The sequence below is a fragment of the Rhinoderma darwinii genome, chromosome 3 (genome assembly GCF_050947455.1).
Source record: "Rhinoderma darwinii isolate aRhiDar2 chromosome 3, aRhiDar2.hap1, whole genome shotgun sequence".
Classification (NCBI taxonomy): Eukaryota; Metazoa; Chordata; class Amphibia; order Anura; family Rhinodermatidae; genus Rhinoderma; species Rhinoderma darwinii.
This window is the reverse complement of record NC_134689.1, coordinates 48,778,162-48,802,576: the sequence shown is the minus strand read 5'-3', so window position 1 is coordinate 48,802,576 and position 24,415 is coordinate 48,778,162.

The following is a 24,415-nucleotide window of genomic DNA, read 5'->3' as shown; positions in this document are numbered from 1 at the left end:
CCTGAGCGTACTGTCACGTTGGGTGCGTGGACCCACTGGTCCGCACTGCCTTAATGGTATGGCAGCTGGCCAACAGGACACAGGTCAAAGTGTATAGTTCAAATGGGTGTACTTGTGGCAATTTCGGACAGTAGCAAGACAGGCTCGGATGAGACTTTGGCAGCAGGCAGACACCAGGCGTGGTGTAACAGGACAGGCGTAGTACTTAGCGCAGTTCGACTCCAACTCTATACAGCACCTGGTTCTGGATAGCACGGGACACAGGATACGGGTAGCAGGAACGGAAACACTGGGAGCTAGGAAACATTAAGGGACCATTTGCTGATACAAACATAGGTAAACGACAACAATGCTCAGGCAATGCAGGAAGGGGCTGGGCCCCTCTTATAGTCCAGGGTGCTCATGGGCTAATTTGGTCTTTAATTCAGGTGCATGCGCTGGCCCTTTAAGAGCGGACACAGCAGAGTGAAGCGGAAGTGAGCGCTGGCGTCTCCTGAGGAGGAGATGGGGTCCAGCACTCACTGATCCATGGCTACGGCCATCAGGGGGTAAGTAAACCTGGCGGCCCACGGCCATGGGCATAACAGTGACATACCAGAATTACATATTTACCCTCGTTGTCCACAATCTGTCCAGTCAAGGTGAACGCTACCGTGTTCCCAATAGCGATAGAGACCCCTCCTTTTTTACCCGGAGCTTGGCTGGAGAAAATGTGAGAGTATCTTTTATGTTTAAGTCTACACAAATTCTCAAGTTGAAGATGAGCTTCCTGCATACAAAAAATATCTGCCTTTAATTGGGCAGCTCCTTTCCAAAGCATAGAACTTTTATAGGGGGAATTCAGCCCTTTCACATTGAGGGAAACAATTTTAAACACCATAGTTAAACAGTTGTGGACGGCGATGGGCCGCTATCAGAATAGTATTAGTGCAAATAGATTAAGTGTTTAGGCTTAAACAATCTGTACAGCTGATATTGGAAAACCCTTTCAAAAGAGACACACAAATAAAACAAAGTAACCCGAATTTCAGATGTAAGGAACAACGAAACAATAACAGTGAGGAAATGGTAAAAAGTCTCACCATAGAGAGGGCTCAGAAAAAAGGTCATCTGTGGATACTATCCAGCCAGTGGCAGCCCAGATGATTAAGAAGAACTTGCCCTAGATTTGAAAATGCACATTGCATGGTACCAAACTCCTTGGACCATGAAGTCCTTGACATGGGGATAACAAGATCCAGACAGTCACAGACAATTAAAAACAGCTACCTGTCAGGTTAAACTGTACGACAATTGCCATGTCACTGTGGTCCACTCTTCTGGGATATGCTGCATTGAGCTACGTTTACCAGAACCACTCGCATCAACAGCAGCAGTAGGAAGATTCCACGGTCCACATAGTTGCATTCCCGCCTTCTGAGAAAACACCACGTGCTTCCCGCCTTCTCCAGTAATAATGAGATTGACAGGGAATCCCCATCTAAAGGGAATAGCGTTGTCACGCAGTATCTTTGTACATTTTCCAAACTCTCGTCGTCTGGCCAGGGTTGCGTCAGATAGGTCAGCAAACACAGAGATGTATTGATATCTTTCAGGCAATGCCAGTTTCTGTTGCATAGCTTCCATAATTTGGTCTTTGATGTGAAAAAAGTGTATCCGAGCAATAACATCCCTCGGAGTAGAGGAAGGCAAGGCTTTGGACTTAGGAAGCCTATGTACACGGTCCATTCTAAAATTAGCTGTTGAGGCCTGCGGAAGCAGGTTAGTGAGCATATCCATAAGGAAATCGCGAAGTTCCTCATTCTTAATTACTTCTGGGATACCAAGAAAGCGGACATTATTGCGCCTGGAGCGGTCTTCCATATCCGACATTTTGGCTTTTAATGCAGAGAGTTCTTCCTCCACAGAAGTAGTCGCATCCACAATCTCATTATGAGCAGTTGTGAACTCCGTCATTTTGGTTTCAATATGTGAAGTGCGTTTACCCAATGAGGTGAGCTCAGATTGAAGTTTGACAAAAGCAGATTGTGTCTCATTTTGTATGGAAAGATTAAGATCAGCAAGCAGTGTCCTCATCATAGATTCTGTAACAGGATTGTTGCTTGAGGCCACCATGTTAGAGTAATCACGTGGTGAATGGCTCTGCTTCTCAGATACTTCATCCATAACATTCTTGTTGCCAGACCCGGAATCATATCCCCGTCTCATTAGGGGAGTGAAAGTGGGAGCCAAGCGGTTAAGTGGCGGGCTGGTTGAAGATGAGGAAGTCCCCGGGGAGTGTGCTGTACTCACTGGTGTTGGAGATGCGGCTGTAGAGGCACTGCGTGCACGCCGGGTTGCTGATTCCCGAGAGAGGGACAGGTCGGTCCCATCTTGGGAGGTTTCAGCGGCTGTGAAGAACTTGGTCAATTTGACCGGGCTCCGTTTGTTTTTCCGGCGCGCCATCAGCTGCAGAGTATCCAAGGAGCTTGGGTACTCGTATGAACGAGGTTTAGGGTAAGTATAGCCAATTTGTGTAGCTTACTGGGCCAAGATACTCAGGAGCTGTGCTATCACACATCTTCCTCCATGCGCCGCTGACCACGCCCCAGGTTTTTTGTTTTGATGTTTTATATGGATAATAAAATATATTTTATGCTAAATAATTACATTATTGTGAACATTTGTTTATTATTACTTTTTTGTTAATTTATTTTTTAATCCCACGAAGGGATAACTTTTTAACAACTTTATTTTATACTTATAATGTATTAGCATACTTCTATATATACTAAGGCCTCATTCACACGACAGGGTTTCCCGGCCGGGTGCCGGCCGTTCATAAATCGGCCGGCACCCGGCTGCATTAGGAATAATAGACCCCTAATGGGGCTATTCACACGACCGATTTTTGGACGGCCGGGAAAACCGGCCGTCAAAATATAGGACATGCTCCATTTTCGGCCTATGAAGTCTATGGGGCCGGGTAATACACGGCCATCACCGGAATGTGTCCCGAGTGATGGCCGGGTTTTCTGTCGCTTGCGCTCTATCTCCTCCTCCTCACAGTGCAGAGTGCATGTGAGGAGGAGGAGTTGATGCCATTCGGACGAATGGCTATGCTGTACACTGTGTGGCAGGGCCGGGGTGTACAGCAGGTGGAAGGGAGCGCTGCGCTGGCTCCCTTCCCCTGCTTGTTAAAAGCGCCCTGGCCCGGCGACACCTTCCATGGCGCCGCTAGCAGCTGCTGCGGCTGCTACTACTGTAGCGACGCCACTATAGCAGAGCGGGGAGGTATCTCCCCGCTCTGCTATGTGCTAGCCCCACTTTAGCTCCTTGAAGGAGCGGAATCCCCGTGTTTTCGGGGATTCCGCTCCTGGACAGAGCGCTTGATGTCTCTGTCCATATCTGGGCAGTGACATCAGGGGAAACTCCTGAAGCGGAATCCCCGAACACATGGGGATTCCCCTTCAGGAGTTGCCGCTGATGTCACTGTCCAAAATGGCCGATTTTACCGGCCGACTCTAGGGCTCGGGCGGGACCCGGTCGTGTGAATCCCGCCTAATACATTATACTGTGTCTCTATGATACAGGTTACTGTTAGGGCAACACATGGTGTACCCTAACAGCTGGCTTACAGAACAGACAGCCCTAGGGTCCTTTCTAAAAAGTCCCCAGGGCTGACTGTAGAGTGTACCCCAGACTCTGACTGATCGAAGAAGGGAGTCCCCTTTGATCATGCCGCGATCAAAGGGATAAACAGCCAGGACCGGAGGTTCCTCCGATTCCAGCCGTATCCAGAAGACTGCTCTAACTACAGGAGTTGTTAGTAACCACTCCTGGTGAGAGCATGACCTCTCACTGTAGCACTCATAAGCCGCCGCCACTGTACACCGTGTTCCAAATTATTATGCACATTGGATTTAAGTGTCATAAACATTTAATGATTAGTTTTTCAATTAAACTCATGGATGGTATTGTGTCTTAGGGCTCTTTGGATCATTGTAATCAATCTCAGACACCTGTGATAATTAGTTTGCCAGGTGTACCCAATCAAAGGAAAACTATTTAACCCCTTAATGACCAGCCTATTTTGGACCTTAATGACCAAGCTATTTTTTACGTTTTTCAATCGTCGCATTCCAAGAGCTATAACCTTTTTATTTTTGCGTCGACATAGCTGTATAAGGTCTTGTTTTTTGCGGGACAAGTTGTATTTTTTAATAGCACCATTTTTAGGTACATATTATTTATTGATTAACTTTTATTAACTTTTTTTTGGGGGGGGAATGGAAAAAAATCTGACATTTCGCCACTCTTTTTTGCGTCCCAAATCTACGCCGTTTACCGTGTGGTATAAATAACACAATAACTTTATTCAGCGGGTTGTTACGATTGCAACGATACCAAATTTGGATAGTTTTTGTATGTTTTACTACTTTTACACCGTAAAAACGCTTTTTTTCTAAATTATTTGTTTTTGTGTCTCCATATTTGAAGAGCCGTAACGTTTTTATTTTTTTGCCGATGCGGTTGTATGAGGGCTTTTTTTTGCGGGACGACTTGTAGTTTTTATTGGTACCATTTTGGAGTAGATGCGACTTTTTGATCACTTTTTATCACATTTTTTTAAAGTCAGTATTCACAGAAAACAGCAATTTTTCCATAGTTTTTTATTAATTATTTTACGGCGTTCACCGTGCGGGTTAAATAATGTAAGAGATTTATAGTCGGGGTCGTTACGGACAGGTTTCAAGCAATATGGGAAAGAAAAAGGATCTCTCTGCTGCCGAAAAGCGTGAAATGGTGCAATACCTTGGACAAGGTATGAAAACATTGAATATTTCAAGAAAACTTAGGCGTGATCATCGTACTGTGAAAAGATTTGTGGCTGATTCAGAGCACAGACGGGTTCGTTCAGATAAAGGCATAATGAGGAAGGTTTCTGGCAGACAAATTAATAGGATTAGGAGAGCAGCTACTAAAATGCCATTGCAAAGCAGCAAACAGGTATTTGAAGCCGCTTGTGCCTCTGGAGTTCCGCAAACCTCAAGGTGTAGGATCCTCCAGAGGTTTGCAAGTGTGCATAATGCTATTATTCGGCCACCCCTAAACAATGCTCACAAGCAGAAACGGTTGCAGTGGGCTCAGAAATACATGAAGACTAATTTTCAAACCGTGTTGTTTACTGATGAGTGCCGTGCAAACCTGGATGGTCCAGATGCATGGAATAGTGGATGGTTGGTGAATGGCCACCATGTCCCAACAAGGCTGCGACGTCAGCAAGGAAGTGGCGGAGTCATGTTTTGGGCTGGAATCATGGTGAGAGAGCTGGTAGGCCCCTTTAGGGTCCCTGACGGTGTGAAAATGACCTCTGCAAAGTACGTAGAGTTTATGACTGACCACTTTCTTCCGTGGTACAAAAAGAAGAACCGTGCCTTCCGTAGCAAAATTATCTTCATGCATGACAATGCACCATCTCATGCTGCAAAGAATACCTCTGTGTCATTGGCTGCTATCGGCATAAAAGGAGAAAAACTCATGGTGTGGCCCCCATGTTCCCCTGACCTCAACCCTATTGAGAACCTTTGGAGCATCCTCAAGCAAAATATCTATGAGGGTGGGAGGCAGTTCACATCAAAACAGAAGTTCTGGGAGGCTATTCTGACATCCTGCAAAGATATTCAAGCAGAAACTGTCCAAATACTCACAAATTCAATGGATGCAAGAATTGTGAAGGTGATATCAAAGAAGGGGTCCTATGTTAACATGTAACTTGGCCTGTTAAGTTTTTTTTTATTGAAAGAGCTTTTGATTTCTGTAAACATGACCTCCTGATGCTGCAAATTCAACAAATTACCATTTTAGTTCTCTTTACAACCTTTAGAATGTTTTGATCTCTGTTGTGCATAATAATTTGAAACAGTGCATTTTGAGTTTTTTACTTCTAAAAAAAAATCTGTTATCATTAGGAGATTTATTCAATAAAATTTGAATTATACTCCAACGGTTGATGGCTTGAAGATTATACTGACTGTCATTTGCATCGACTATTTAGGAAAATCAGCGAAAAATAACATTTGCATAATAATTTGGAACGCGGTGTAGACTTGGGATCTGCAGCAACCGCAGTCAGAAAACAGTGGGCGGTCGGGAAGGGGTATGTGTTATAAACGTATCTTGCAATAAGCAAATGTCCTCTGCAGGGCCCAGCCATAGCCACTGTCCTTTACTTGACCTGCCTAAGTAGAGTCGTGTGTTAACCTTAGACCATACTATCCCACCACCCCCACTTTAGTAAAGACACATGACACCGAGGTTGGATGTGAAATGGCCACAGCAGCCGTTTATTAATTTCACAGTTTTATAAAAACAATTTAAATCCGAAACATTCGGATAACTAGTTAGGAATCCACCAGAGAATTCCTCCTAATAATTCACATGACCCAACATGGGTCAGAATCGTAAATAACAATTTAACGTTAACATTAACCCGAGCAGAGGAAGTCCTTGAAGCCCCTTCAGATATTCCTTTTTAAAGAACACACCGAATTAGCCATCTGCAAACCACCAATTACCTCCAGCCGTAAACCAGCTCGGAAGCACCGTTCACCTCTGCAGATGGCTCCAACCACTAGAAGTCCACTTCAAGGGGATAACACCCGATGAAGCCCTCAAGTGATATACCGACCACTAGAAGTCCACTTCAAAGGGATAACACCCGATGAAGCCTTCAAGTGATATACCTTCTACCAGAAGACCACTTCAAAGGGATAACACCCGATGAAGTCTTCAACCATGTACCTTTTTTGGGGGACGCATACCCCCGATGCGACCCCCCCACCATTTTGTACTGACTGGCCTCAAGGACTCCCCCCGCCAGCTGCCATGACAACAGAACCTACTCCGGAAAAAAGAAAAACATGTTAAATAAGCACACAAATAAAAACGCAACGCTCATAGACGGACGTACATAAGACCTAAGGAGTAACAAACCAAGGGCGGGAGGGTGGGAGCTTACTGTTTCTGTGTTACTCCTCCCGCTGCTTCCGGCTCAATGCCGAGAAACAGCGGGAAGCTCAGTAACGGCCCCCCGTCCCCCTTAACTCCTCCCCGTCCCCCCTCCAACTCCCTCCAACTCTCCCTCACCTAATTAACCCTTTCCCTACCAGGACGGTCATGTCGGCTTCCCTTAATCCCTGCAGGCTGCGTCCAGCCTCTTCTTGACCTGCCTAAGTAGAGTCGTGTGTTAACCTTAGACCATACTATCCCACCACCCCCACTTTAGTAAAGACACATGACACAGAGGTTGGATGTGAAATGGCCACAGCAGCCGTTTATTAATTTCACAGTTTTATAAAAACAATTTAAATCCGAAACATTCGGATAACTAGTTAGGAATCCACCAGAGAATTCCTCCTAATAATTCACATGACCCAACATGGGTCAGAATCGTAAATAACAATTTAACGTTAACATTAACCCGAGCAGAGGAAGTCCTTGAAGCCCCTTCAGATATTCCTTTTTAAAGAACACACCGAATTAGCCATCTGCAAACCACCAATTACCTCCAGCCGTAAACCAGCTCGGAAGCACCGTTCACCTCTGCAGATGGCTCCAACCACTAGAAGTCCACTTCAAGGGGATAACACCCGATGAAGCCCTCAAGTGATATACCGACCACTAGAAGTCCACTTCAAAGGGATAACACCCGATGAAGCCTTCAAGTGATATACCTTCTACCAGAAGACCACTTCAAAGGGATAACACCCGATGAAGTCTTCAACCATGTACCTTTTTTGGGGGACGCATACCCCCGATGCGACCCCCCCACCATTTTGTACTGACTGGCCTCAAGGACTCCCCCCGCCACCGCGAAACAGGCCTTGACCACCTTAAGCCTGTGAGTTCCTCCACACCACCACCGCCCTTTCTATGCCTTCTGCTATCGCCAAGCTCCAAAGATCAATACCAACCTCGGTCAGATGAACCCCGTCACTTCTCCAGAAATTCCCCACTCCTGACTCCAAATCCCTATGCCTCACGCAAATGCCCCCGTTTCTTGCCACAAAACGGGACACCGCCCGGTTAACTTTAATGCGAGCCTTATTGACTCTCTCCACAGATCTAGCTAACCGCCAATGCTTTCTTGGGACTATGTCCGACCACACTATCACCAACTTGGGATAAGATACCCACAAACGCAACATATCATGTTTGATATCCCGCACCAACTCACGAAAGGGGCGGACTCCTAAGTCATTCCCACCCACGTGCAACACTAAGACCTCCGGAACCCTATCAAGCCGCGCATATGTCTGGAATTCCGCCAACACCCTGCTCCATGACATACCTCTAAAACCCAGCCAATGCACAACCGCGTCCTGTCGCGGAATGCGCAACTGGCGACCATCCGGGCGGACGTCCGCCCTCAAAGCCCCCCAGTGCACGTACGAATGACCCATCAACCACACCAAACACGGAGGCGAATCTGAAACGGAAAACACAATTAGGCACCACCATATAACATTTGTAAAGCGTAAACAACAAAATGATAACATATGGGGGCGGACATAGGACTTAAACCTTTTAGACTCCCAACGACCAATACGCCTCACCCCCTCATCATCCAACCCCCAGCGCCCCGCTTCCGTTGCTGCGCCAATCCTGAAGGAATGAGATGAATATGAGCCTGCCGCAACACCAACCGCCGTCAAACATTTTTTAAATACAACTCCAAACTGAAACCTGGACAAAAACGACCCGTCCACATGACGTAACAAAGGCAAATCTGGAGACCCCCTGTTTTTCGTAAAACCCCGCATGCACTCTACTGGGCACATGACCGACCCCGGGAGAGCGAACAAAACTATCAGTTTACCCTTCCCTACTTGGTCAGTTTTAGATAGACGCAACCATACCTCCAGCCGATCTGCAAAAAGGCTCACCTCCCCAGATCTCAGCCCCCCTGCCTGTTTAGTACTTGGCGACACCAACTCACCTATTCTAAATGCTCCAAAGAACGCTAACGAAAAAGCCAACCGAAACAAATCAATTTCATCTGAAGAACGACATACCGATGCTAATGAACCGCCCAACGAGCTAAGCAAAGCAAACGACACCGGCCTTCTACTATCCGCCTCCACCCTACCTCGGCGCAACCCCTTCAAAGCCTGCGATACCAGAAATTCCTTCGATACATCCCGAAAGCCCCGCAACTTAAACCCAAACGCCACCGCAGATATGAACCGGTTCACCTTCGCTACTGAAAACCCCGCCTCCCAGGCGTCCCCTAACCAGTACAAAAGTGCCACCAACCTGTCTCTATCCGTATTGACGTCACCCAACTCTCTTACCCACTCCTCCCACTGCCTCCAACAAGCAGCATAAGCACTCCACGTCGTGCGCGCCAAAGACCTTTGTAACAGCTGCTCTACGGGACCGATACCAGATCCCAAAGATGCTCCGGACAAGCCAAACCGAGACGTTCCGCTCCCGGTGCCAATTGCCGAAACCGGTCCCACTGCGAGCGAGAAAGAGCATCAGCGATACAATTCCGTACACCCGGGACATGCACCGTCACCACCCACGCGTTCAACGACAAACACACCAACACTAAATGTCGCAACAATTGAACTACCGGAGGAGAGGACGCCGTGATGTTATTAATGGCAAGCACCACCCCCATGTTGTCGCAGTAAAAACGGACCTTCTTATCCCTGAGCCTGTCCCCCCAAATGGTAGCCGCCACCACGATGGGAAACAGCTCGAGCAGGGCCAGATTCCGCGTGAGTACACTGGACACCCAGCTAGCCGGCCATTGACCCGCGCACCACGGACCTCCCCCGTAAGCTCCAAAACCACCCGCCCCAGCCGCATCCGTAAAAATATTCAAATCACTCGTATCCTGCGCTGGGGCCATCCATAGCGAGCGACCATTGTACTGGCCCAAGAAGTCATCCCAAACCTGAAGATCAGCTCGGTGCTCCTCCTTGAGCCGCACAAAATGATGCGCCAACCTCCTACCGAACACCCTCCCCATCGGCATAATCCGGCAGGCGAAATTCAACTTCCCCAGCAGCGACTGAAGCTCCCTCAGCGTCATTTTCTTCATTCTACAAGCCCGTCGAACCTCCAGCCTCAAAGCACCCAACTTATCCGCCGGGAGACGACACTCCATTGCCACCGAGTCTATTTCGATTCCCAAGAAACAAATCGTCGCAACCGGGCCCTCCGTTTTTTCCGGCGCCAAAGGAATCCCAAAATCCCTCGCCACCTTCTGTAGTGCATGAAGCAAATTACCGCAAACCGGCGAACCCCCCGGGCCAACGCACAAAAAATCATCTAAGTAATGGATCAACGAGTCGACCCCGGATACTCCCCTCGTTACCCACTCCACGAAGCTACTAAACGCCTCGAAGTATGCACAAGAAAGGGAACACCCCATCGGAAGGCACCGATCCACGTAAAAAGCCCCATTCCAAAAACAACCCAACAGCCGTTGGCTTTCTGGATGGACCGGCAACAACCTGAACGCAGCCTCGATGTCGGTTTTTGCTCGCAGCGCCCCCGGACCCGCAGCCCGCACTAACCCCACCGCCTTATCGAATGAGGTATAAACTACGGAGCACAACTCGTGATCAATCCCGTCATTTACCGACGAACCCTTGGGATACGATAAATGTTGAATCAAACGAAATTTTCCGGGCTCGCGTTTAGGGACAATACCCAACGGGGACACAACTAAATCTTTTACCGGCGACTCAACAAACGGCCCCGACATGCGGCCCAACGAAACTTCTTTTAACAACTTTTCCGACACGACTTTCGCATGCAAGTAAGCCGATTTTAAATTCCTCCGCGTAACCGGAACCTCATAAGGAGGCAGAGGAATAACAAAACCAACACGAAACCCTTCATAAAGCAACTTAGCCGCCGCCCTATCCGGATACTCATTTAGATAAGGGGCCATCCTTTCCACCCTTACCGGCGACACCCCCTTGACCAGCCGCGTGCTGGTTCCCTGACCTCTTTTTTCGCAGACATTTTGCCGCCCCGTGTGATGCACCATTACACTCGGAACACACATGCTTGAACTTGCACGTGGCCCCGAACTTGCACTGACCTTCATTAAATTGCCAGCAAAACCCCGCCTTTCCCCCGCCGCTTTGTCCAACCTGACTAGACTAGCCTCCCTGGCCGGCGCTCCCGGGAAAGGACTGCCTAACCGGAGCCGTAACCCGTAACCAGAGAGCAATATCCTTCTGGTCCCACCGAATCGCCGGCCGAACCGCCTTCCGCTGACGGAATTGCTCATCGTATCGCAGCCACGCCTGACCCCCATACGCCCTATGAGCCTCCCCAATGGCATCAAAATAACAAAACAACGCCGAACAATTTTCCGGCGCCTTTTCCCCTATCACACTGGCCAATATGGCGAACGCCTGCGACCAATTAACGAACGTCTGCGGGATAAGCCTATACCGCCGCCGTTCCTCCTCGTCCTTTTTACTCTCATCCCGCTTGCTCTTATCCAAATTAAATTTAGCCAGCGGCAAGAGAGAAAAAATTTCAACATATTCGTCCTTCCAGATCCGATCACGCACCTCCTGCTTTAAATGCGCCCCCAACGGACCCTCAAAACAAACGTACACCTCCCCCCGAGCACGATCATCCATACGCACTCGATCGCCATCCTTTTGTGCCTCGGTCTGTACCGACACCGCGACCGCCTCTCTAACCACCATCACGGGACGCGCCTGTAACGATCCCACGTCCCTGGGGCCTTCCCAAACTACTGCAGGGGACACTTCCGTTACTACAGGCGCCGCGGCCCTGTCTAGGCGCCCCACCAGCTCCCGTAAGCAACCCACTAAGTCTGCCAAACCCGCTCCGTCGCGTCCGCCCGCGCCACTACCGGCCCCCGATGCAATGCTAGCAGCCCCCCCGCCGACACCCGACATAAAAATCGCTGGATAAGACAATGATGGAGTTATACACTCACCGGGCTGCACAGGCGCTGTGTTCCCGTCAGCCGGACCATCCTGACCTCGACGATACACGTCCAGTTCACCTTCCTCCAGCTCTTCTCTCGCCGACGACTGTCCATCCCAACGACATCTGTGGAACGGGGATGAGGACGCGCTGACCGATGGGCCGGCAACCTGCCGCCCGACCGCCGGGACCCAGACTTCCGACCGGACCTGTTGCCTCGACGTCGCTGCAGATCTAGGCGTCCGTCTAGACGATCCTGACGAAGCCTGCCCCCTGGCCGGAACATCACCAGGCGGGGCGGCCGTACCTTGTCCTCCAAATCTTCCATCTGATGGGGGAGGGGTGACAGGGAGCCCAGCCTGCGACTCCCTGCTTACCGCCGGACCCCGTCGCGGCCTGGGATTCCTGCCAGGACGCAGGGCCTGAGAAGGGGCGGTCCTCCCAGCTGCCTGGCCTGCAGCGTCCGGGATCGGGCTCCCTCTGCGACGCCGTGTCCGCGGGACTGCCTCCGGACTGAGGCGCTCTGGAGGTCGGGACCGCCGAGAGGGACGGGTCGACCCGGCCTGCGTCGCCGTCACCCCCGGCAACGCTCTCTGCCTGCTCTGCGCAGGAGCGGTTGTTGCCGACTCCCCCCCGCCGCCATAGCCATGCTTGTAAGGGGGCCGGGGGAGGGGAGCCTGTCCTGTGCAACAGACCCCGAACGCCGGGCCCGACGTGGCGAAACGGCGTCCGGGATCTTAGTTATTGCAGCCACGGTCTCCTCTAGCCATCCGGGACCGTGGTGCACAGCAGCGGCACGCAGCCGCTCTAACATTAAAGACTCTGCCATCCTGAGAAGCACGGGCAACGGGGAGCTTACTGTTTCTGTGTTACTCCTCCCGCTGCTTCCGGCTCAATGCCGAGAAACAGCGGGAAGCTCAGTAACGGCCCCCCGTCCCCCTTAACTCCTCCCCGTCCCCCCTCCAACTCCCTCCAACTCTCCCTCACCTAATTAACCCTTTCCCTACCAGGACGGTCATGTCGGCTTCCCTTAATCCCTGCAGGCTGCGTCCAGCCTCTTCTTTATACATGTTAGGCTTTTAACTTCTGGACAATATGACATAGCATTTTGCTGAAGAATTGTTTTATCTTCAGTCATTTTATTTAATTCTAAAAGTTTTAACAGTGACTTTTGCTCTTTGCCATTGTTTCATACCACCACAAATAGCCTCACATACAATGTATTTTAACCCCTTAGTGACCAGCCCATTTTAGGCCCTAATGACCAAGCTATTTTATTCGTTTTTCTATAGTCGCATTCAAAGAGCTATAGCTTTTTTATTTTTTCGTCTACATAGCTGTATGAGGACTTGTTTTTTGCGGGATTAGTTGTGCTTTTTAATGGCACCATTTTTGGGTACATATAATTTTTATATTAACTTTTATTAACCTTTTTGGGGGGGATCATAAAAAAAACCTGAAATTACGCCATTGCTCTATGCGTTTTTAAATTGACGCCGTTCACTATGCGACGTAAATAACATGTTACCTTTATTCTATGGGTCGGTACGATTACGGCGATACCACATATGTAGAGGTTTTTTTATGTTTTACGACTTTTGCACAATAAAAACACTTTTGAACTAAAATTATTTGTTTTTGCATCGTCGCTTTCCAAGAGCCGTAATTTTTTTATTTTTCCATCAATGTAGTGATTTTTTGGGCTTGTTTTCTGCGGGACAAGACGTAGTTTTGAATGGTACTGTTTTGGGGTGCGTGGGACTTATTGATTCATTTTTATTATGACTTTTTTGGGGGGCAATGGAAAAAAATTGCAATTTCGCCATGGTTTTTTGCGGTTTTTTTTTACGGTGTTCACTTTGCGGTTTAAATTACCTATTAACTTTATTAATGGAGTCATTATGGTCGCGGCGATACCACATTTTTTTTTTTTTTACACTTTTACTAAATAAAACCACTTTTTATGGAAAAAAATGGTTTTATTTATTTTTTTACTGTACTTTTTATTAATAATATTTATTTCACTTTGATGACTGATTTTATTAGTCCCACTAGGGGACTTTACTGTGCGATATTCCGATCGCTGCTATAATGCTCTGGTATACTTCGTATACCAGAGCATTATTGCCTGTCAGTGTAAATCTGACAGGCAATCTGTTAGGACGTGCCTCCGGCGCGTCCTAACAGGAATATGTCCAGGGCAGACCTGGGGGCTTTTATCAAGCCCCAGGCTGCCATGACACCCCATCGGAGACCCGCGATTTCATTCGCGGGCCGCCGATGGGTGACAGAGGGAGCGCACACCCTCTGTAAACAAAGTTGACGGCGGCATTTAACGGGTTAAACGTCCGCGATCGAAGTAAACTTCGATCGCGGGCGTTGGAGCAGGAGCTCAGCTGTCATCAGACAGTAGAGCCCCGGCTCCTGCCTGCACGGGAGACCCGTGCAGGACTTAGACTAGGCTGACGTGAAAAGGTGTCAGCCTAGCCTAAAGCCCATTAGTGAATCACGTGAAAAGGCGTATTGGTGGTCACTAAGGGGTTAAATTAAATGTAATAAATTTAATAAATGCAGCTGTGAATATCTTCAGTATTAGGAAAAATCAAAGTGAAGCCTTCTTCACCAACACAAAGGAATAATGCAGGCTATTTACCGTACATAAGATAGGTGGCAGCTTCAGTATCTTCCTCTATCCCCATAAACATTGCCAAATCATGCATGCTTAATTTAAAAGGAAGATAAGCCACTGCCAGACCCCTCTTATACAGTCAGACTGCCCCATACACATTAGGCTAAATTCCTACTGCGTTCTGTGTTTTAATTCGGTGGAACAATTGCAAACAGTACCACCTATACAGTCGTGCAGATCTGCTGCAGACTGTCATTAAAAAACCCTATAACGTGCAGTATATGTTTTATTTTTCTTCTAATACATGTCACGATCTAGGGGTATGTGAAGCCACTAGGCTGCTCCGCCGTAGCAGAGAGGCAGCTGTCCAAACAACAGTCTATATAAGGTGTATGCAAAGTCTTAGCCCAAGAGTACCTGTAAGAGTCCAGACAGTAGCAGAGGCTTTGGCATGGGTGGAACGTCATATGTGGCAGATGACGCCAGACGTGGTGGATGACACCAGACGTGGCAGATGATACCAGACGTGGCAGATGATACCAGACGTGGCAGATGACACACTCATCTCCAACTAAAAGCTTAGGCTCAGGAAACAAATACATCAACAGTATACAGGAAGCACGATACGGGAACACTGGGAGCAGGAAACAACGAAGGGACCATTTGCAATACAAACATGGGTAGACAACAACAACAACGCTCAGGCAAGGAATGGAAAGGCAGAGCCCTTTTTATAGTCCAGGGTGACCTGGTGATTGGTCAGGGAAGATTTCACATGCATGCCCGCTGGCCCTTTAAAGCCGGGCACGTGCACCCTAGTATTCTGAGCAGAGCAGGGCGTCTCCTAGGAGGCAGATGCTGTCAGGAAGCCAGGGGTCTGCGGTCGTGCCCGTCGTGAGGTGAGGAACAGTGACGGTCCGCGACTGCGGCCGTTACAATACAGTTGTATTGCAAGTGCATTGACTGCGCTTTTCAATACAGTTGGGGATGCAGGATGCTTGTGTATCCCAGCCAAACATAAGCCGAAATGACACAATTTTGGCATACTTTTGTCCATTAAATTCTATAGGCACGTCAGCAATACGTAGGGAGATTGTTTCATCATATATGCCGGCAGTACTCCACAAATGTGTGAATTCAGGCTTTTATTTATGAAAAATGTATTGCCTGCTTAAATCAAGTGCCGGATGTGGCTAAAATGAGTTTATTAAGATCAGTAAATAAAGGCAGAGAGGAGTCAGATAAAAGCCATGTCTTCAACAATGTAGTCTGATTAATCCCCTTTGCAGCTACATGAACCAGATCACCTAAACTGCTAAGGCACAAGTTGCCAGTTAAAAAGAGAGATTGTGCACTTAATGTCACAAGGCCACTTTTGTGCATTTTTGAGTTGCTGGCCCTTTAAATCTAATAACCCAACATGCATACAGCTATGATGAAAGGCATGTGGAGCAGAGGGTGTGCAGGGAAGGTAACTAGAAATTAGCAGGTGGGGGTGTGTGCAAAAATCAGCTGCGTTAAAAACTCTTTTATCCAAATCTGGAGAATATTCTTTATATAATCATATTGTAAACTATTGTCATAATTACATATGTACATAAAACCTTTGTACAATATAACAAAAGCAAAACTGATAATAAATGCAGAACTACTGTGGTGTCAAATTCTGGCAGTAGGTAGAACCATGTTGACCAGGCATATCTCCAATTTAAGAGTTCTGAAATAAATTTTCTCTGGTCAGACCGTGTCTATCTATACTGTTCCTGGAATTACTGTACTTAAAAAATCCATACAAAATGTCTGTAAACCGTACAGGGTCATAGTATAAAAAGCAATTCAGAAGAGAAATGTTCAAGACAAAGCTATTTAGACAAGATAATAAATGCAATGTATGATATGATGCGGAATAACACTATTTCTGGCCGTTATCTGACTTGTAAATAGCATTTTTTTAGCAATTTTCCGCTCTGCAGGCTGTGATGCCGGAATCAGGGGGCCAATCCTGCTGGGTCACCTACTTTCCTCGACGCTAGCCTGTTCCCTCTGTTGCTCGTGGCCACCGATGCCTCTCTCCTGCCTCCTGGGGCCGCGCTCCTGCTCGCAGCCACATGTTTCTCAGGGCACATGTTTCTCAGCGCGCCCTGGCCGCCTCTTAAAGGGCCAGTGTGCTTATATAAGGCAGCTCCTCTGACCACCTGGTGCTTGAGCAACTTTGGTTCAACATAGTTGTTTCCTGCAAACATTCCCGTTTGCATCCTGCTATCTGGTACCAGTCCGCATATTGCTACATACTATCAGTCCGTATCCAGCTACCTTCTACTAGTTTGTATCCAGCTACTCGCTACCAGTCTGTATCCAGCTACCCGCTATTAGTCTGTATCTAGCTACCCACTACCAGTCTGCATCCTGCTACCTTCTGCCAGTCCGTATCCTGCTACCCAGTACCAATCAGTATCACGCTATCTGCTTCCAGTCTGTATTCTGCTACCTGAGATGAGCCTAAATCCTACTACCTGTTGGCAAACCGTGTCCTGCTGTGAGCCTGCAGACCCACTACCTGTTACGAACTGTGACTTCAGATCTTCACCCATCTGCCAAGGTATGATCTGCCAGTGCTTGCACCCACGGTGTACTACACCATTGTCTCCTGGTCTGCTGGACCAGCTGCTACTTACACTGGGGCCATCTCAAGAGGTAAGTGACCTGGTAGCCTCCCCGCAACGAAGTCCAGAGCCTTGTACGGGGGTTAAAGAGTGAATACCGGGGAGACTACTTAGACAACGCCCTTAGATGTGGCCCTAAGTCAAACAGGTTGAGTAGTACAGTGGGTACACAACCCGCGGGTCATTACACAGGCTATATCTTTAATTCTCAGTTTTCTCTGAGGTAGTTAGTGGAGCCTATTTGCTATCATGTCTGCCATACAGTGCACACATAAAGAAGAGGAGAATCCTACTCTCCTATCTCTATCTATCACGCTACAGCAGCGTGGAGGACATTATACAGAAGTAATGAGCAGTTTAGCTGAGAATCCAGCACTGGAGAGAGATATAACACTTACTAGACAGCAGCGTCTCTCTCTCACTCTTACTTTATCCCCCTCCCCTCTCTATGGGCAGCATGTAAGTGATCGTTTAGTGAGCTGATAGTTTGTCTTGTCTTCAGGTGACACATTTTTCAGTCAATTCAGAGTAAACGAACAGTTAAAAAAAAGAGGCATTTTTTTCCTTTAATAAGATATATTACATAGCGGCAGCACCACTGAAACCAACCCCTGCCACCCCGTCCTGCACTATAATTGTATTTTCTTATACTATTGATTTATGCAATGTTTGTTGAAAAGTTAGTGACCATTTAAGGGGAATATGTCAGCAGGTTCATGCTGCCCCAACCATGGACAGCATGAAATAACGACAGGTGCCCTAATTACAGTGAGCTATGTTTTACACGGAAGCGGTACAGCGTTTAAGAGAAAACATAGCTTTAAAAAGTGTCGGGTTTAGAGAGAAGTGTCCGTTGGGCACTCCTTCTCTCCGCCTGGCTCAGCATGGTTGTCGGGTCTTTTCAAATACACACACTGGCGTAGCTATAGGGGTCGCAGCGGTCGCAATTGCGACCGGGCCCCGAAGCCAGGGGGGCCCACGGCCCCCCGCACCACATCAATAAAAAGTTACTATAGTAACTCGGGCCACGGGCCCCTGTTACTATAGTAACATACTTTACTTACCTTCCTGGTTCCGGATCGCAGCGGAGGTCCTGACGTCAAGCGCTATGCGCAGCGCATGACGTTACAGCGCTATGCGCCGCGCACAGCATCGAGACGACAGAACTCCCGCCGCGGCTGAAGAGGAAGGTAAGGTTAGCCCTGACTGGCGGGGTCCGACTCCTGGGACCCGCCAATCAGCTGTTTTGAAGGGGCCACAGCACTCGTACGAGAGCTGCTCCCCTTCATTCCAGTCACTTCATTCCGGTCACACTGTGAATCCGTGTCGGCGATTCACAGTGTGGGCAAGTAGTGAAATGAAGGGGAAGCAGCTCTCGTACGAGTGCTGCGGCCCCCTCAAAACAGCTGATTTGCGGGTCCCGAGAGACACATCAGCTATTGATGGCCTATCCTGAGGATAGGCCATCAATGTTTAGGGACTGCACAACCCCTAAGCCTACGATGTAGCAGGCTTAGGGGGCCCATGAGACAGGATCACAGATTGTGTGATCCTGTCTGCTGGGCCCTGTATCTAAGCCAATCACATGGTAGGCTTAGATACATGGCCCATGCATGATCCTGTCTGCTGGGCCCTGTATCTAAGCCAATCACGTGGTAGGCTTAGATACATGGCCCATGTGTGATCCTGTCTGATGGGCCCTGTTTATAAGCCTACCACACTGTAGGTTTAGATACAGGGCCCCAGCACACAGTAATCTTATACTGTATAAGATTACTGTCTGCTGGACCCTGTATCTAAGCCTACGTTGTGGTAGGCTTAGATACAGGATCCCACAGACAGTATCACACATGGGCCCTGTATCTAAGCCTAACACACGTGTTACTAATCATTTTTTGTGTGTTTTCTTACAGGTTCGGTCGTTGGACTACGTCGGATTCCAGGACTACTTCGATGACAGCTTTTTTTTTATTATCAATAAAATGGTTAATGAGGGTTGTGTTTTTTTTTTTTATTTCAATAAAATATTTTTTCTATGTCTTTGTGTTTTTTTTTTAACTATATTACTACCGCCTTAGTAACACTAACCCCCTTTATTACCCCGGTACCCACCGCCACCAGGGGTGCTGGGAAGAGCCAGGTACGATCCAGTACCTGACCATCTGTAGTGATGGTCGGCCACTGGGGTGGCCGCAGGCTGGTATTATCAGGAGGGGAAAGGCCAAAAACAGTGGCCCTTCCTACCCTGGTGATGCTAGGCTGCTGCTGCTTTATTGTATCTGACTGGTTATGAAAAATGGGGGGGACCCCACGTCTTTTAAAAAAAAAAATAATAATTGTAAAGAACGATGTGGGGTCCCCCCCAATTTTCATAACCAGCCAGATACAACACAGCAGCAGCAGGCAGCATTACAAGGGTGGGAAGGGCCACTGTTTTTGGCCTTCCCCAGCCTAATACTACCAGCCTGCGGCCACCCCGGTGCCTGCCCGTCACTACAGATGGTCGGGTACTGGTTCGTACCCGGCTCTTCCCAGTACTCCTGGTGGCGGTGGGTACCGGGGTAATAATGGGGGTTAGTGTAGCCTCTGCACCGGCTAACATTAAGCCTCGCCTTAGTAATGGAGGTTGTCAATCAGCCAGCGCCCATTACTAAGGCGGTGATAATAAAGTTTAAAAAGATACAAGCACATAGAAAAAATATTTTATTGAAATAAAAAAACACAACCCTCATTAACCATTTTATTGAGAATAAAAAAAACGCCGTCATTGAAGTCCTCGAATCCGAAGTCCAACAACCGAACCTGTAAAAAAAACACAAACACACAAAAATAATCAGTAACACATAAAGAAGCAAAATTATTATTCTTACCTATCCTGGGTCCAGCGCTGGAGACGCAATGTCAGCGAGCTGGGCCCTGTATCTAATCCAATCATGTGTGATACTGTCTGCTGGGCCCTGTATCTAATCGTATCTTGTGTGATACTGTCTGCTGAGCTGTGTATCTAATCCTATCATGTGTGATACTGTCTGCTGAGCCACTGTATCTAATCCGATCATGTGTGATACTGTCTGCTGGGCCCTATATCTAATCCGATCATGTGTGATACTGTCTGCTGGGCCCTATATCTAATCCGATCATGTGTGATACTGTCTGCTGAGCCACTGTATCTAATCCTATCATGTGTGATACTGTCTGCTGGGCCACTGTATCTAATCCTATCATATGTGATACTGCCTTCCGAGCCACTGTATCTAATCCGATCATGTGTGATACTGTCTGCTGAGCCACTGTATCTAATCCTATCATGTGTGATACTGCCTTCTGAGCCACTGTATCTAATCCTATCATGTGTGGTACTGTCTGCTGAGCCACTGTATCTAATCCTATCATGTGTGGTACTGTCTGCTGAGCCACTGTATCTAATCCTATCATGTGTGATACTGTCTGCTGGGCCACTGTATCTAATCCTATCATGTGTGATACTGCCTTCTGAGCCACTGTATCTAATCCTATCATGTGTGATACTGTCTGCTGAGCCACTGTATCTAATCCTATCCATAGTTTATAGGGTTGTAGTGCTATAGATATGCTATGCTGTCTCATATACACACTTTTTTTTGGGCAGACACATATGTATTGGGTCTATTTCCCCTGACATTTTAAGCCCTGAGGGTATGTTCACACGGCAGCGTCTGTTACGGCTGAAATTACGGTGCTGTTTTCAGGAGAAAACAGCACCGTAATTTCAGCCGTAATGGCATGTGCAGGCATCTTTCGCTGCGTCCATTACGGACGTAATTGGAGCTGTTTTTCTATGGAGTCCATGGAAAACGGCTCCATTTACATCTGAAGAAGTGACAGGCACTTCTTTGACGTGGGCGTCTTTTTTACGCGCCGCCTTTTGACAGCGTTTTCAAGAAAATTTCAAAAGGCTATATTTACAGGGGCCAGTTCAGTTGTGAAGTGGATTTTAGGGCCTTATATATTAGAAACCCTCGATAAGTCACCCCATTTTAAAAACTTCAAAGTATTCAAAACAGCATTTAGAAATTTTCTTAACCCTTTAGATGTTTCACAGGAATTAAGGCAAAGTAGATGTGAAATGTTAAAATTTCTTTTTTTTTTTGCAGAAATTCATTTTTCATCTATTTTTTTGTAACACAGAAAGTTTTACCAGAGAAACGCAACTCAATATCTATTGCCCAGATTCTAGAAATACCCCACATGTGGCCCTAGTGCACTTATTGACTGAAGCACAGGCCTCAGAAACAAAGGAACACCTAGAGGATTTTGGGGCCTCCTTTTTATTAGAAAATATTTTAGGCTCCATGTCAGGTTTGAAAGGCTCTTGCGGCACCAAAACAGTGGAAATGCCCCAAAAGTGACCCCATTTTGGAAACTATACCCCTTGAGGAAATTATCTAGGGGTATAGTGAGCATTTTGACCCTGCAGATGTTTTGCAGAAATTATTGGAAGTAGGCCGTGAAAATAAAAATCTACATTCTTTCAAAGAATATGTAGGTTTAGCTAATTTTTTCTAATTTCCACAAGGACTAAAAGGTGAAAATGCACCACTACTTTTTTAAAGCAATTTCTCCCGAGTAAAACAATACCCCGCATGTGGTCATAAACGGCTGTTTGGACACACGGCGGAGCTTAGAAGGGAAAGAGCGCCATTTGGCTTTTGGAGCTCAAATTTAGCAGGAATGGTTTGCGGAGACCACGTCGCATTTGCAAAGCCCCTAAGGGACCAAAACAGTGAAAACACCAAAAAAGTGACTCCATTTAGGAAACTACACCCCTTGAAGAATCCATCTAGGGGTGTAGTGAGCATTTTGAACCCACAGGGGTTTCATAGATTTTATTAGAATTGGGCAGTGAAGATAAAAAAAATCCTTTTTTTCCAATAAGACGTAGCTTTAGCTCAAAATTTTTCATTTTCTCAACAAATAAAGGAATAAAAGAACCCCAACATTTGTAAAGCAACTTCTCTGGAGTACGGCAATACCCCATTTGTGGTCATAAACTGCTGTTTGGGCATACGGCAAGGATCAGAAGAGAAGGAGTGCCGTTTGGCTTTTGGAGCACAGATTTTGCTGGATTGGTTTCTTGACACCATGTCACTTTTGCAAAGCTCCTAAGGTACCAGTACAGTGGAAACTACCCAAAAGGGACTCGATTCATGAAACTAAACCCCTTGAGGAATTAATCTAGGGGTGTAGTGAGCATTTTGACCCCACAGGTGTTTCATAGATTTTATTAGAATTAGGCAGTGAAAATAAAAAAAATCCTTTTTCTTCAATAAGACGTAGTTTTAGCTGAAAATGTTTCATATTCTCAACAAATAAATGAAAAAAAGCACCTCAACACTTGTAAAGCAACTTCTCCTGTGTACGGCAATACCACATATGTGGTCATAAACTGCTGTTTAGGCACAGAGTAGGGCTCAGAAGGGAAGGAGCGCCATTTGGCTTTTGGAGTACAGATTTTGTTGGAATGGTTTCTGGTCGCTATGTCACATTTGCAAAGTCCCTGTAGGACCAAAACAGTGGATCCCCCCCAGAAGTGACCCCATTTTGGAAACTACACCCCTCAAGGTATTCACCTAGGGGTGTAGTGAGCATATTAACCCCACAGGTGATTGGCAGAAATTGGTGCGCACGCGATGTTGCAGAGTGAAAATGTTTTTTCAATAGATATGCCAATATGTGGCGCCCAGCTTGTGCCACTGGAGACACACACCCCAAAAATTGTTAAAAGGGTTCTCCCAGGTATGGCGAAGCCATATATGTGGAAGTAAACTGCTGTTTGGGCACACTGTAGGGTTCAGAAGGGAGGTAGCGCAATTTGGCTTTTGGAGTGTGGATTTTGCTTGTAGTAGTTTTGTTTGGAGTCTTACTGGTGTTGCCATTTATAATGTGGGGGTACATGTAAGGCGGGCGGAGTATATAAGGGGCATAGTCAGGTGGTATAGTGGGGTAAAAAAAAACAATAAAATAATTCATAGATGTGTGTTATGCTGTGACACAATCCTTTCTGCACAGGCCGGTGTCGCACTTAAAATGGTCTTTACTTATTCCCCTTTTGGTCCGCACTCCTCACCTTTGAAGTTTGGGGAATTTTGCTGGGAAAGTGTTGTCCTGGTATAATACGGGCGCCCTCACTTCCAGCAGATATGTTTGGGCCCTCCCCTTCCTGGTTCCCTAATTTTAGGGGCCTTGATAATTCGCCACTTGAAACAGAAGAAACGTTCCCCTCGGGCCGGCACAACTGCATATTTTTATTTCCTGGCTTATTGGTGCCTTAACTACTTTTATTTTTTCATAGACGTAGTGGTATGAGGGCTGTTTTTTTTGGTGGGACGAGCTGTAGTTTTTATTGGTACTGTCGTGGAAATCCATCGCTCAAAATATATTAGACTGAAATTTATACGAGTCCAAACAGACTCTCAAGGCCAGACCCCATTAGTCAGTATCCTAATTAGGATATTTCACCGATATATATCGAGAGAGGAGAAGAAAACACACAGACACGCTGATATGTTCAAAAATACTCCTCTGAAGGATTTATTACCAAACTCAAACTGTTTAACTGAAATTCAGAAGGGGTGTAGGCTTGAGGTTAACCAATCAGAGACAATGTAACAATATTTGTTATTCAGTAAAAAGCATACAATAAAATACATCCCAGATACATCATTATAATTCTTCACACATTAGGTTTTGCAGGTGTCTTATTTCTTTTGGACAGAATATTCTCGTGGAGATGGGGGGAGACCTTCCTTCACACATACTTGCCACCCTCCCATCTCCCTCCCTGTCCAATCTCTACCAAATTCGCATGGGAACCAAGGTCAAAGATAAAACATATGAAATCAACATTACTTGTATTACAGGAACAATGACTTTTCTATTCACTACAATAAAACCAAGATGGGAACTCCAGACAAGATGGCTGCTGCACGAAACTAAATCATTTAAACATTATCATCACTTTCACATAATACATATCTTAGTAATTCGGCATCCTGCTTGATAATTCACAATGTAATTTCATACAGAGAATATAAGCAAATAAACCATCCTTCACAAACCCCCCTTTTTCTCATATTAAATTACAGAAATTATATATTATGATTATGAAACT